Below are 17,010 nucleotides of genomic sequence, written 5' to 3'. Positions count from 1 at the left end.
GTATGCATAAATAAATGAATCTTAAAAAAAAAAAAAGCAGCCAGAACTTAAAACAGTGCTACAATGGTGCCAAAAGACGATACTAAAATGGGTCAAAGGAAAGTGCCCAAGGTGCAGGGACGGGTCACTGTCAGTGGGTTCTCACCTCCACACTGACAATTACAAGACCACTGAGACTCAGGGAACAATAGTTGTCCACAGTGTTACGAAGTCCCAAACAAGGCCACTCAGGGAAGATGATATGACACAGCAGCAGCCCACAGCAACAGTCTGAAGCCTGGGCCAGATGCTGGGCCAGAAAGCAATGGATTCAATAATACCAGGAGGTGGTTCAGAGAACCAGAGGCTATGGTCAGCCCTTTGAGACACTGGGCCAGGCGTGATAGTGCTCCTTGCACATTATGTCAGAGGCAGGCATATTTGCCAAATCTTTACACAGGTCTAAGAAGACTTTGAAGACTGTAGTTCTGTAAGTTGTCTAGAAGTCTATAGAGATCCAGAGGTTGCTTGATACTTCTTGCTCTTCAGAGGCTGTCTGCTGAGTCATTCTTTTTCGATGGTGTCTAATGAATGCTTCCTCTTCGAAGGCTAGCTGATGACACCTTCTTCTTGGAAGGTAAGCCAACAAATGCGTCTTACTTTGCTGAGAACAGAATGAATCAAGATGGCTCTTACTCTGTCTTATAGCCCTCCAGGGTCCCCCAATATACAACCCTGATTGTATCTTTTCAATGCTAAGCATCTGATTAGACTGTTCAGCACCAATCAGCTCATTTCCATTTTTCACTCTGAATAATTAACTAATGAACTGAGCATGAACATAATTAACTAGTGAACTGAGGTTGGACCATTTAGCTTGCACCTGATTGGTCCATTTAGAATCCTAGAGTCAGATACAAAAGGGGGAAAAGCCCACTGAGGTCAGGGTAGGCTCATTGGCCTGTGGGCTCTAGTGCCAGGGAAGAGGGAATATTGACAGATGGCAGGCTGAGTCTGGCATGCCTCAGTTCCAGCAAAGTCCACTTGCCCCATGGCCTATGGATACCATGAGGATCTGGTTACAATTTCCCCATTTTGAATTCTTGTCACCATTTCCATGGTTACCAAACAGACAAGCTCCCTATTGGCACAACTCTAAGCAACAGTATCTTACAATTCAAAAGGGAACAGATACAATTATACAATATCAGTTTATATCAGTTTCCAAACAATCAAATTTTTAAGTTATTACCAATTCAATACATATTTCCCAAGAGAAAAGATTAAAAACCACTTAAATGAGTATAGCCCAAATTGACCCCTGCCATGAGATATTACTCTAAATAAAATGGTTGTCATTAGATTCTTTCAAATAAAATGATTATCCACTAGCCTTTGGAATGGTTTTCTTAAACTGCAATAACTGATATATATATATATTATATATATATATAATGTGTGTGATATATATACACACACACATACATAAATATATATATTATCATGTAGCCAACATCTTTCTCTAAAGAACTATGAACCAGAGACACTCGATGGGGGGTGGGGAGCGGGGAAAGGAGGGCTTGGGGTCAAAATAAGGGGGTTGTAATTGTATGGGGAATATAAAAATAAAGTTTAAATTAAAAAAATTGAAAAAATAAAATAAAAATAAAGAGTAAAAAAAAAGAATTCACTTATGAATAATAAGAAAAAGGGTAAAAAAATAAATAAGATTGATTCACACATTAAGAAAAGCTTCCCTTTTCATTCCCTTTTGCCTGTCTGCCTTGGTCAATGTGAAGTGGTCTGCATCACATCTGGCATGTGCACACACACTCACATATACATATGTGTGTGTATATATATTACAAATATGTACAGCCAGTGTTAACTATAATGAAAAATGACAGTATTAACACTAGTAGCATTAATAAATCGTTGACTAGTTAAGAACATGGACTCTAGATTTCATCTTTTTGCACAACCTAAACCTGGCAATTTAATTTACTTCTCTGTGTCTCAGCTTCTGAATCTGCAAAATTTGCATTAAACAGTCTTTTCATCATAGCTTTATTCTGAGGATTAAAGAAAATAATACACAGAATGTAATTAGAACACTTCCCGGTGCATAGTAAGTACATCCCAAAGTAATTACATTACATATTAGTATATTAAGTACTCAGCAAATATTAACTGAAAATGATGACAAGAATGACAAGGATGGTGAAGAGGAGAAGGAAAGAAGAAGGAGGAATATCAATTTATCAGCAGCAAACTGTTGTTACAGCAGATATTTTGAAATAAGTTTCCTTTTCTAGAACAGATTTTCACTATTTCCTTATGTGTCAGAGGTAGAACCTTGGCATTATCCTTTGGATTCATAATATGATTGCTTCTAGGGACATATGTTCAGAGAAAACATGATTTTTGCTGTTGTTGTTGATCATCTTTACTTTGTGACATCATATTAACCCATGCTGGTGTACAAGACCCATCGGTACAAAGGAGATTTACATGGGAATTTTAAGAGTGTGAAAATATTTTTGCATGAAATCTCTACTGTCCCTCCCTGCACTCCCTTCTCTGGTATTCAGTTCTTTTTTCCTTGTTACCATGAGCAGAATACTTCTATGAAAATATGCGACAGAATTTCTGGCTCCAAGAGTAACTCTGGCATTTGAACAAGACTCATACATGGCATGCTATTTCGGTAAAAATCATTTTCCAAAAACAGCATTATAAGTAAGTGAAGCCAAAAGAACTTGCTGTTCTCTTTCACACCAGCAGTGTGATGTCTGCTTAACCTGCTTGTGGGATCAGGTATTCTAAATCCTTGGTACATTCTTTTTCCCTCTTTTGCTTTCACTGCACTATAACTTTTGCCTGTTGCCAAGTCTGAATTAATTAACCCTAGACTTGCAAAGGGCTGGCACTATTTCTTTAAGTCCTTGTGTGAGACCAGGTAAGCTAGTTAATGAGTTGCTATGGTGATCATTTTTTAGAAATGAAATTGAGTGAAGTTAAAGAGAATAGGTTTTGAAGTCAGATTCAAGTTCAACTCATACTCTGTCTCATTTTTGACTCAGCAATTTATTTGACTTTTCCTAGTACATGTTCTTATGGGTAAAGTGAGCCTAATAATACCTATGTTGGAGAATTACTGTCTTGAATAATTCTCAGAGTATCTTTCTGGTTTAGATATTATTAGTTCTATTTTAAAGATAATTAATATAATTTGCTCAAAGTTACACAAGTCAATGGCAGAGCCTGGAGGCCCAACTCATAATTGGGGGTAGGAGAGTGGGGGTTTGACTGGGCTCAGCTGGGTGGTTTTCATGTATGGTTCTCATGTGGTTGCAGTCAGGCAGTGGCTAGGCTGGAGGTATCTCAGAGGCATCCTTACTCTCTCAGTAGCTGCTACTGGTTATTGACTGGGACCTCAGTTTGGCACCATCAGCTAAAACACCTACATATAGTCTCATCATAAGACCTGGACTTCCTCATAGCATAGTGGTTGCATATCCAGAGCAAGGATCCCCAAAGAGGTCAGATATAGGCTGTGATGTCTTTTGTAATATAGTCTCAGAAGTTAAGCATCATCATTTTCTATTTATTACAAACAAGTCACTCTAATGAGTCTATATTCAGACAGACTAATATCCTATATACAAGATGACTGTAGATGAATATCTTCAAAGTATTGGTAGAAAATAATAAATCTTAGAATTGTATACATAGCTAAACTATTACTGAATTACAGTTTTCCTTCATAATGGAACCAATCACAGACATTTGAAATTAGCCATGTGATTTTTTTCAGTAAAATATTAAGATCTTTCTTTTTATTGATTTTTTTTTTGCTAGCAGGAATCATGATTTGGAATGGAATATGATTCCTTTATCATCACTAGAAGCTAAAAAAAAAAAAAGAGCAATGACAAAGAGAATAGAGGTAGAAAACAACAAAAATAAAAGGAGAAAATGAGAGGATACCGTAGTGGTTCATCATATGGCTCAATTTGACCTCACCAAGGGATGTCCAGAGAACTGGTCAAACATTATTTCTGGGTATGTCTATTAGAGGTTTTCTGAGGGGATAATGTGGATGGGCATCATCCAATCAAGGGTCTAAATAGAACAAAAAGGCATAGGAAGGGCAAATTTGATCTGTCCTGGTGTTTGGGCATCCATCTTCTTCTGCCCTAGTATCTTAGCACTCCTGGTTTTCAGCTTTTGATTCAAACTATAGTCCTCAGGAATTTGAATTCAGACTGAAACACACCACCAGTTTTCCTGGTTCTCCAGCTGGTATTTGGCAAACTATAGGACATCTCTGTTTCCATAACTAATGAGCCAACTACTATCTTATTTATACATATATATGAGTATAAATATACATAAAATCTAATATGTTTTCTCTCGAGAACCCTAATATAAATTCAAAACAAAGCAAAAATGAAATAAAGCTAATTAAGGTAATTAAAAATGTATATTTTGAATACTAACAAAGCAGATAAAACTTTTCCAAGTATGACCAACGGGGAAGAGAGAGAAAGAGAAACATGGGGAAAAGAGCATGATTAACAAACATAGAAGACTTTTTTAAAAAGAGAATATTACATGCAAGTTAATACCAATAATAGTGACATAAAGTTAAAAATTAATGATCAAAATTGGTAGAAAAAATAGAAAATCTAAATAGATCAATAATTATATAAGAAAATGTTACAACAGGCAATGATTTGTCCTTCAAAAGGATAATAGACTCAGGAGTATTCACTTTTTTTTTTTTTTTTGCTTAGAACTGTTGTAGCCGAGAGGTACAGAGGGTTAGAGGATTCACCAGAGACAGATTGGAGAGCAGAACAGGTGGATTTACTGAAATACACTGCTGAGGGGAGCAGTAGGTGAGATAGGAGAGGCCTGCTACACCATGCGTGGGTTAGCAACCTAGTTGGGGATTGAACTCAGGCTGTAGAGGTGATAGCACTGAGACTTAAACCCTAAGCCATGAGGAGGCCCCATATTTCACTAAACTCTTAATAGATAATTCCCATCTTAAGCACAGTACTTCAACTCATTTTACAAGACAAGCACAACTCTTTTTTTTTTTTTTGCATGTTTTATTTATTTATTTGTTTGTTTGTTTTGTTTATACATGCACTGGGTACAGTCAGAAGCGCGGGAGGGTGAGAGAATTCACCAGAGCCAGAGCGGGGAGCAGAGCAGGCAGGACTGAAGTACACTGCCGAGGGGAGCAGCGGGCGGCAGGAGAGGTCTGCGCGCCATGTGGGACCCTCCTCCGGTGGCCGGGAAGCAGCCGGGGATCGAACCGGCGCCGCAGAGGCCGCGGGCAGCCCCGCAACCCAGCGCTCAACCGCTGCGCCACCTGGGAGGCCCAAGACAAGCACAACTCTTAATGTGTAAACCATAAAATGGGTACAATAGAAGCAAAAAATCATAGACAATCTCACCTATGAATATGGATAAAGAAAATTTAATATAGAATATCAGTGTACTGAATATATATTAACACAAAAATTATAATGAAAAATGATTTATTCAAAAATAGTAAGAAATCCTCAACATTACAAAAGCAATAATGTTAACTTACTATAGTAACAGATTACAGTAGAAAAATATATCAACTTCTACAATACCAGAAGAATATTAGAAATTATAATTCTACATAAACCAAAAAGAGAAGAATATTTGCCAGACTATTTCAACACATACCACACGAAATGTTAAAACATCATAAGTAATTGCATTAAAATAGAAACAAGGAAAGGATGCCAGCTGTCAGTGCTACTATCATTCTGGAGATTCAAGTAATCCATTTTTTTAAGGGAACAGAGAAACCATGTTACTTTGAATTATACTATTGAATAACTTTCAATCATCTAACTATAAAAGTCAATAGATTCTACTACAAGCTATTTGGAATATCAAGAACATTCAGTAGTATGTTTGGAAATATGATTGGGTGATAGATTCAGATGTATTCCACTAAACTCAAACTCATTATTAAAATTCAAAAGTTTACATGAAACTGTGTAAACCTGGGGAAATACCATGGTTCATGGGTCCTCGCCCATGAACTTACAACTGCAAGATTTAATTCAGAGATTAACATTAGAATTTATTTACAGGGACGGAATTGGGAGAGATAAGAGAGAGAAAGCTTCTAAGGTGACAAATGGTCATCTCTCCTACCCCGACAGTGTCCATAATGCCCATAACCAACGCAGTTGGTTAAAGATGATGCTCTCCCTCTGATGAGAGCTTAGAGCCAGGATAAGGCTGGCTGTGAACCAGGCTGGCTGTGAACCAGGTACAGGATAAGCTGTGAATCAGGACCCAACTTGTGTGGCAGCTGGAGATGATCACAGGTGGTGCTGCTTAGCCAGTACCACAGCAGCTGGAGGCAGAAGCAACTACTGGAGATAGTGCAAGCAGGAGCAGACAGCAGCTATCTGAGACAGATCTAGAGGTAGTGCCAGCAAAGGCAGGCAGCAACCAGAGGCACCACAAGCAATCAAAGATCAGAAGTGACAAGTGGGAAATCAGAAGACAGGGACAGGTTTTTCCCCTTACTTCCAACAACCACTGCTCAAGAAGAGGGTTATGACTCCAACTTTTCTGAGTGGGTGTGCACCTGGATGGGTGGGCAGCAGGTAGCACCACTTGACAGGGAGAAGGCACTGGCTCAGCTGTCAAACCTGACTCAGGCCCAGTGGCAGAGGGGGCACAGTGGAGTCAGGCATGGCTCTACTTTACCTCTGAACCAGGATCCACAAGCTCCTCTTACACACATAATCCATTAAGTTCATCATTAAAGTCCAATTCTATCCTTCACCACACAATTCATCATTTACACCCATTTTTCCAGCCCCCTTCCACTCTCTTCTTGGTACTACTGATTGGTCTTACAGTCTAAATGTTTATTTTTGTCTTATTTAGTTCATTCATTTGTTTGTTTTCTCTATATTATCACATATGAGTGAAATCATATGGTGTTTGTCTTATTCCATCTGATTCATTTCACTAAGCATAATAGAATATAGCTCTATCCATGTTGTTGTAAATGACAGAACTTTATTTTATTTAATAGCTGAGTAATACTCCATTGTATATATACACCACATTTTCTTTATTCAGTCATAAGTAAATGGGCACTTAAATTGTTTCCAATACTTAATTAACATAAACAATGTTGCATTAAAATTTTTTGAATTAGTGCTTTTGTATTATTTGAGTAAATAACCAGAAGTGGGATTATTAGAACTATAGGATTTCTATTTTTAATTTTTTGAGGCGTCTCCATTCTATTTTCCACAATGGCTGCACTAATTCACATTCCCACCAACAGTACACATGAGTTTCTTTCTCCACAGAGTGTTCTGCAATGAGTGGAGACAATGAATAGCGAACATACAAAGAAATAGCATTTGTGTACTCTAAAAAATTAAGAAAGGGATGAGGGGAGATGTGTTATTTATAAAATCACCCTATAAGGATGATTAGAGAAGGTCCTTCTGGGTAGATAACATTAAGCAATGTTTCATCAATGGGAAGAAGACATGCTGGGATCTGGGGGAAGAGCTTTCTAGGCAAAGAGAACATCATGTACAAAGATCCTGAGGCAGAAGTGTGGGTTCAAGAAATAGTGAGTGAGGGCCTCCCCGGTGGCGCAGCAGTTGAGAGCTGCCCGCGGTCTCTGCAGAGCCGGTTCGATACCCGGCTGCTCCCCGGCCACCGGAGGAGGGTCCCACATGGCGCGCAGACCTCTCCTGCCGCCCGCTGCTCCCCTCAGCAGTGTACTTCGGTCCTTCTGCCTGCTCTGCTCCTTGCTCTGGCTCTGGTGAATTCTCTCACCCTCCCGCACTTCTGACTGTACCCAGTGCATGTATAAACAAAACAAACAAACAAATAAAAAAAAATGCCTCTTTTAAAAAAAAAATTTAAAAAAAAAAAAGAAATAGTGAGTGACAAAACAGAGGAGAGTGCTGGAAGATTACGGAGGCCAGCGGCGTAGAGGACGACCACACCACACACAAGGACTTGGGAACCATAGGATGTCAAAGTCTAATTTGAGATGAGAAATCATTGAAAGATTTGGCACAAAATATGATGTGATCTTTTCCGATAGCATTGTAGAATGTTCAACCGGATTTTCATATTAAAATAATTTGAGGGAACATGAACTGGATCTGTCATTTACCCTAAGTTTCCACAGTCTCAGGCCCAACAATTAACTCACCCAGTTACTAGAGATGCATTCTCCTTTCTCCAAAAGCACAAAGTAGTTTCTCACTCCTCAGCTTTCAACAAATTCTTTGTGGCCTCAAAATGAATCCAACCTGACTAGGAAACTTGATGAAATGATTTTTACCAAACACTAGTGATAATAATAACTCTTTAGAGAAATCCACGATATGTCAGGCATTTTACCAAGTCCTATTATTTTATTCAGTACTTCTAGCAACCCACTAAGGTGGGTATCATCATTGACCTTTTTAAGCTTAGCAAACTGACCCTAACATAGATAAAGAACTCGATAAAGATCAATCATGTAAGCAATAAAAGTCAGAGATGCTATTAAAGTCTCTCCTGCAGCAATATCTCAGGTCACTCTCACTTGTCAATGCAATGTCCAGTCATGGTCTCCTTTCACTATCTGCCTGGCCTCATCCTCCCAGTCACTCTGCAGCCCCCAATGCCTCACTCTTCACAGCACTCACACCTTAAATCATCTGTCATTTGTCTCTTAATTTTTTTCTCATGTCCTCCACTAGAAAGTACACACTACAAGTCCAATATACAATACAGTTTCCATAAATATTTGTTAAGTGAATGAGTGAGCCTGAGTGTATCATGAAATCCATGCGTTTCCCACCATATCAAGTTGCCTCCTGATTTAGTTTGTTTAGACAACAAACATTCCCTTTGTTGTCCATTGTGCTAAAAGCGTCAGTAATAAAAATGCTTGTTGAAATGGTGCAGTATGAGTCAAAATGGCACCACACAGCTTTTCTAGTTTTTCCTTTTTATGTTTGTGGCCATGGAGGCTAAGAGTCACAGAGCGCAGGCAGTGAATCATAAGCGGAATTGGTAATACTGCTGAGCTTTGATTTTTCCAGTTGCAGGGAACACATTATCCCCTTACTGGAGATTCCTTTATGGGATTCAGGTGTCCTTACTACATTAGTTCTGAAGGATAAATGAACTACATCTTCCTGCAGGAAGAACACTGTGCAGAGCAGTACAGTTTGAAGTGACAAGCTAGACTGGGAGACTCAGGGGACTCCCAGGATCCAATCTGCCACACCAGGTCATATTTCTGCTTATCATGTTCTGTGATCAAGTTTAATCACCTTAACCACAAAAGGCCTCTTTCAGCAATCTTTTTTTTTTTCCTACTTGCCCCCTCTAGGGGTGACTCAGTATTCTCTGTCCTTCCTTCAACTCATCTCTTTCAACTGCAGCCCCTTCCCCATTCTAACCTCTCCTTCCTTTAGCTTTGCTGAGCTCACCCCTTTCTGCAAATCCAACCTTGGCCCCTATCTTATCTTTACTCTCCCTCTGGGAGGGACCAGCTTCCTCCATACGCCCCACCCCCTGCACTGCATGCCTGAAGGTCTGACAAATCACAAAGTGGGGACAGACATGCAGGGTTTCAGAGCCACACCAGAAAGGTTTTGTTTGATGGTTTGTTTTTGGTATTTCGAATGTGTTTATTGATTTGGCAGGGGTGGGTGGGGAAGAGTAGTAAAATTTCTTGGGCTGCTCTGACTTCTGCAGAAATCATCTTTCAGCCTGGCAAGTGATTGATATTTTTCCCTCTCTGAAGTCTGTCGCATAGAAACTTGAAAAATAAATTGGGTGTCATAACGTGGATATTTGATATGCTTACCAAGTGCCATGTTCTGTGTTTATTTACCTCTCACAGCAAGCTTGTAAAATACGATTTATTATTCCAACTTAATAGCTAAGGAAATGTACTGAGGAGATTAAGCGACCTGTCTGTGATGATTCCTCTTAATCTCTCTCTCCAAATCATGTAAGATTGCACAATGCAAATTCACAAAAACAATCTCCCGGCTGCTGGCCTTTCTCCCCCATGGCCCCCACACACCAGCCACAGAACCTCAACTTGGAACTATCCCAGGCCAAAAGCCTCATTAATAATTCACATTTCAGATGGGCATCACACTGAAACTTCTCTTGCATATCAAAAGGGAAGTTCCAGCAGCCAAGTGGAATACAAATGAACTAGGCAGCCTTCTGGTTGTCAAATGGAAATCCTATAATACATTTTCCAAAATTGTTAATTATGAAACATTTCAAGCATATAGACCAGCTCTGCTCTGCATATATGCATGAGTACACACACACACACACACACACACACACACACATCTATATACCACCACCATCACTGGAGGTAACTTATCTGGAAAATGTAGAATACTTATTTCCTGGGCATATTCTTGTGCTTTCATATACATGCACACACATGGGCAACACACACATAAAAACATGTCCATTATTTATACAAAATTTTAATACGTAAGTGCATAAGTGGTTCATCCTATTACTTTATTCTTTAAATTTTATACATTGTATCACACTGTATTTACATGTCCTCTTGCACCTTCCTTTTGCTTTTTTTTACATAGTATGTTTTTGAGACTTACTTTTATTGTACATATTGATCTATACATTCATTTTTATTCTTATTTTGTAACAGTGATCATTACCATTTGAAGTGCTTTCTGCATCTCCTTTATCTAAGCATTGTGCGTGTGTTTTTCTCAGTTTATCCTCACAACAGCACCATGTGGAAAGTATCAGTACTGCCATGTTCAGATGAGGAAGCTGGGGTAGTTGGCTCAATGACGTCCTGGAGGTCATAACACTAACAGTGGCTAATCAGAATCTGAATTCAGAGTCCAAGATCCTACCACAAGCCTGATGCATGGACCACTCATCTGCCTGTTCCCTCTATAGAGCACTGTCTAGGTGGAAAAAGGAAAAAACACTATTTACAGCCTGAGTCCAGCCATGTCGGCCATCCTCTTCTGCACACACCCGGCAGAACAGAGAGTGTATACTGAAACTGTAAAACAAAGGTTGAAAGGGAACAGCCATACTCAGCATGGCTGGGTTTTGATGGAATTATTTTTTTCTTTTAATTTGAGATCATGTGCAAAAGGGTTACTGGAATCAGAGGACCTACCAGGTATCAGGACCTGCTAATGGGGATTATGCAACAATCAGGGTTGTACAAATAAAGGGTATAGTGGGGAGAGGGTGGAGAGGAGAGGGAAGAAGCGTGTTGTGTGTCTAGTGTTTGTTTGTGAAGATGAAAAAGTTCTGGAGATCTGTTGTACAACAATGTAAACATACTTCATAGAACTGAACGAAACATCTAAAAATGGTTAAGATGATAAAATTAATTTTTTTTATTTACCACAATAATGAATAAATAAATATCAAAAAAGAAAAAGGGGGGGTTGTGATGGGCTTGGTTTTCTGCCAAGGAAGAAAAAAATAAAGTTGGGGGCTTCCCTGGTGCCTTAAGGGTTAAGTCTCAGTGCTGTCACCACTATGGCCTAAGTTCTATACCAGCGAGATTATTGACCCACATGACATAGCAGACCTCTCCTGTCTCGCCCGCTGCTCCTCTCAGCAGTGTATTTCAGTAGATCTGCCCGTTCTGGTCCCCACTCTGTCTCTGGTGACTCTGCTACCTTCCTTACCTCCGGCCTGCACCCCACTTCTTCTATGCAAAAATAAAATTAAAAAAAAAATACAAAGAGTTAGAAGTAGTCACATGGCAACTTTCTATTTCTGGCCTCCACCTCTGCTGTCGCTGTCTTTACTGGACTGTAAGCAGTTCCTTCATGACTGGTCTGTGTCTGTTCACCTTGTCACACCAGCAACACCTATCCTTGCCTCATGCAGGGGCTACTTGACACTGATGAGTTTTCAGAACATCTTAGCCCTCTTGGGTTGCAGGTGACAGAATTCAGTTTGTGAAAGTTCAAAGGGAAAGTATTAATCTATAAAATCAAGGAAAAACTGAACTACCCAGCTCTAAGGGCCAATACACAGCTGAGTCTTAGGAAACCCAGCAAGTTGAAGTCTCTCTACTTCTCTTTAATTTTTTAGCATTGCTGCTCACTGAAATGAGAGCTTTCTCCCCAGTGGGATGAACCACAGGACTCACTTCCTGGGGTGAGTTAATACAAGCAATATATGAAATTAAATGTGTTAATATAGATGAAGTACTGTGCACAGAGCACTTATTCCAGATAAATGCTCCATAGATGTTTGCTATTGGTCTCACGATAATAATTTTTATTATTATGATCATGGTTTTTGACAACTCTGGGATATATTTTACACTTGTATGTTTATTTATTAATGCATATATTTCTCATTCTCCCCACTAGATGAAGCACCCCTATATGGGAAGGCATGCTTTTCTACTCAGTCACAGCCTCAGGGCCTAGACAGTGGCCCACCCAGAAGGGGCAGTCCACTTCAGAGATTAGTGACACTCTCATTTTTAATAGACTCAAATCCAAAAACTCCTCCAGAGAAGTCCAACTGGCCTAGGTTGGGGAGGTATCCCCCCTAAATATGATCAACCGAGGCAAGAACAGAGGTGAGTTGTAATCAGTGCTGTCTCTCATTAACTGGGGTGAGAGAAGGAAGAGGCACTGAGGACCCTTTCCAACCACCTAAGTAGAACCTGATAATTCATCTACAGTAGCCATTTTAGGTTGATCAAGAGGCTCAGAATACCCACAATTGCTTCATTATCTTAAGGTTGAGATGTCCCTCAGGCCACTTGTAAAAATGTGCTATGTAGTTTGGACAGACAAAAGGGAGTATTGAGGAATAAATGTGAACAAATTTCCTGAATGCCAATTAGAAATAAAAATTGAGGCCAATACCAATGCCACTATAGACCAGTTCAGAAAATGATCAAATAGAATCTAATTATAATTCATTGGTGTGCAATAAAAATACCACCAGAAACAGATTCAAGGCATTTTGCAAACCAAGATCTCAGAGGGAGAGTTCAGCATGTCCATAGGCCTGTTTCCAGCACTGGGTGCTTACGGCAGGGTCGGCCCCACTACCAGGGTAATGTGCTTCCAATAGTTCCTTAAATGATTAGCTAAGGAATAAATGAAGGAAGGTCAAAATGCAGATTGATTGTCATCAACCTCATCTCACCCCGGAGAATAGAAGGGGAGAGAAAGTAGATGTTTCACCCCAGAGAATAGAAGAGAAGAGAGAGTAGATTTTGATCACAAGATTAATCCTCTGGGCTCTCTGGAAGAGAATATTCTCTATAGTCAGGTCAAAGTCTTCTCCCATGATTGCGCTTTTGCAGAGGCATTTGAAGAATTATGACCACAGAGTATGGCTTTTAACCCAAGTTCTTTTCATTATCACGGGGCTCTTGGGAGATACAAGTTCTTGGGACCTCCTCAGATTTATTCAGTCCCTCAGGCAGGAGTTTCTGGGATTTGTGTTTGTCATTAGCTCCTGGGTGACTCCATTACACATAGGGGTTTCAAATATGACCCTAGAACAGGGATCAAATGTCCTGTCACAATCCAATCTTATCTCTCCTTGTAAGGCCTAGACTCTGCTCTCATAGAATGAACGGCTGGATAAGCCACTTGAAAGGTATCTCTGGTGTGAGTGAATGATCTGGCCCAGGTAGAGATCTTCTAGGAAGGAGATCAGAATTCTTTTGCTCTCATTGAAAGATCCCAAATACCCCACAAAGCAGAAAGAGAAAAAAGCACTAAATTAAGTACTGTCAAAACAGACACGGAGTCTTCAGGAGACATAGATCCCTTTTTAAAATTGATATATAGGAGCCTCCCTGGTGGCACAGGGGTTAAAGTCTCAGTGTTATCAAGCTGTGGCCTGATACTGCAGCCTGAGTTCGATCCCCTGCCAGCGAGCTGACCCACATGGCACAACAGACCTCTCCTGTCTCGTCCGCTGTTCCCCTCAGCAGTATATTTCAGTAGATCTGCCTGTTCAGCTCCTCACTCTCTCTGATGAATCCTCTCACCCCTTCTGCACCTTTGGCCTACACCCCAGTTCTTGTATGCACAAATAAATAAAATAAATCTTTAACAACAAATAAATAAAATAAAATTGAAATATTTAACACTGAATTAGCTTTAGGCATACAGTATTTTGATTCAATATGTGTGCATATTACAAAATGATTGTCACAATAAATTTGGTTAATATTCATGACCTTTTTCCTTATGAGAATGTTTAAGATCTATTCTCTTACCACTTCCAAATATTAATTATAGTCATCATACTGTACATTACATCCCCAGGATTTATTGATCTTTCAACTGGAGTTTGTCACTTTTGCCCACCTTTTGCCTCTGGCAAGTACTAATCTGTACTGTATCTATGAGCAGAGAGCATAACATAAACATGTACCAAAACTGCGGGCTGTTCCAAGGATGCTGTAACCCAGCCCTGGAAGGTGCATCAGGAGGTGGTCTAGGGGCTGTCATTTGTTTTGAAGTTTCCCTTCCTTGTCTATCTTGCGTTACTTCTCTTCCTTCTCCCCGCCTCCCTTCCTCCCAGCTTGCTAACCTCAGGTGCAGAAGTTAATATGCCTCAATCCAGCACAGTCTTTATGGACAATGCAAGGCTCCTCCTGTTTCAGTCCAGCTCCTTTGTCCCACTTCTCCGATATCCTTTCTCTGTTCCTATCCCATAAGCAAACATCCTAATGGTCTGATATCTGTCCTTTTTTTTTTTTTTTTGTGGGACCCCTCGCGGGTGGCTGGGGAACGAACCGGCACAGTCCAGCGCTCAACCACTGCGCCACCAGGGGAGGCCCTGTCCTTTTGTTTTATGTGCTCTTGTAAAATGTATATTGCTTTTGTGTTTCCATAAATAGATTTGAGTTTAGAAAGGGTATCTTCTGCAGCATTATATTCCCAAGCCCCTTCTGTATTGCTGGAGTTACCTCCAGATGTCTAGTCCCAGAAGTGGGCATCTGTCCATCCATGGCATTTTTTTATCCATCCCCCAGAAGCATGAATCTAGATCCTCTCTAAGCCCCTCCCCACCACAGTCACAGACAATGCTGCAGGGTCGTCCTTCCAGTTTCCTATGGACCTTGGCAAGTTGCTTTGGGAAGACAACTCGGAGTGGAATTGCTGAAGTCCTACAACATGGAGGGGCTTCCATTTCTGAGTTCTGACAGATTGCCCTTCTGTGCATGTGCCAGCCCAGCCTTCCTCCTCCATAAAAATCTCTCTCCCGTCCCCATAAGGTGCATGAAACTCCAATAGAAAGCCCTTAAGGGTTCCTCTAACAAAATTCAAATATCCCTCTGTATGAAATACGGGACACGTTTTTCTTCTCTTTGGGTTTTTTTCTGAAGATCACATAAATAACTCATCAAAGGTGCCAAGCTCAAGTGCCTGGTACATTCATGGGCACTCAATACATTTTGATTTCTTTCCTTTCTTTGAATACAGAACTGCTAATAAATAAATAAATAAATAAATAAATAAATAACACTTATTAGCAACACCTGGTAAGGGAGAGCAAGGGGGGAGGGAGAGGATGAGTTACCTTCCAGACCACAGCTGCCAGAGGAGGGAGAGCCTAGAATAGCAAAGTCACCTTCATCCTCTGTTACCAGGCAGGTTGGAGGGCACCCCAGAACCCCCAAACCTGCCCACTCTAAATAGATTTTGCCATCTGCTGCATCAACACAAGCTACTCTAGCGCATAGATCTTTAATGGAAAGGAAGTTTAATACAATTAGTGTGCAATATGGAGGAAAGCACCAAAAAATTACCCATCCCCTCGTGGGTAAATGTCCAGCCAAATAGGGTTGGCACAAAGCAGGGCCACTGAGGCTCAAAAGCCTGCCACAAGTCTAAGTCACCTCCAGATGGGAACCCATAAGAAAGGGACAGAAGGGGCCTAGCACATCTGGGACAGAAGGAGCAAAATCAAAATCAAGATAAAAGCTGCCATTGTTAACCGCCCCACAGGTCTCTCACCCACATCTATTGCAATCAGTCCAAGACCAAGAAGTAAGCAAAGCTTCTTCACATGTCTCTCTGCTCCAGGAGCCTCCTCCAGGTCTCTTTCAGGCTCTCAGTCCTTCCTTCCTTCAGTCTCCCCTGCAACTTCTCCCTGCTCAGCTCCACCTTTCCTTGGGTGGGGCAGGGAACCTGGAATCTTCCATTTCCCTGAGGACCTACCTGTTACAAAACCTTAGCTGGAAGCTCATCTCTAAACCACATGAACAGAAAAGTAAAACCTCAAGAATAGTTAGACAAAGATTTTATTAAATAAAGTGAAGATTCAAACCCAGGAAGCAGCCCAAGCAGATTTTACTCTGTGAGAGGTACTCCACCAACACAACCACATTCTAGTTTGCATTGCAGAAACAGTGAGTTATCAACACACAACTATTCTTGAGAGGAAGGGCTTCTGGCTCTACATTGTGGATTCCAAAGATATGCTTATGCTAGAGGAAGACAAAGTAGAACCAATTTTCCTCCTCTTCAAAGAGATGCAAAGTTTGGCGTCCTTTGTTAAATCTTTTTAATATGAAAAGATTTACACCTTCTGGCAAAGTAGAGTTCTATATAGATGGTGGAGGCTTGAAGATGGTCAGTTTGCTCACCAGACCAGGGGTGAGGTCCCCCAAAATGTTACATTATGTTTACAAACAGGACACTCTTGAGTGTGATGAGAATCCCTTGGAGGGCTTATTAAAATACCCAAGCCTGGACCAATTTTAAGGGTTTGTGATTCTGGAAGTCTGAGTGGGGTCCCTGAGAATTTGCATTTCTCACACTCCCCCAAGACTGCTGCTGCCTGCTGGCCTGGGGCTGTTCCACCTTGCTCAAGTCTCCCTGACAGAACTCAAGAGTCTCTGCTTAGGCGTTCTCTGGATTTCCCGCAGAAATAATTCACTCTGACAGGACAAATTTCAGG

Source organism: Talpa europaea, assembly GCF_964194135.1.
Source record: "Talpa europaea genome assembly, chromosome: 11".
Lineage (NCBI taxonomy): Eukaryota > Metazoa > Chordata > Mammalia > Eulipotyphla > Talpidae > Talpa > Talpa europaea.
Note: the sequence above shows the minus strand (reverse complement) of the source record.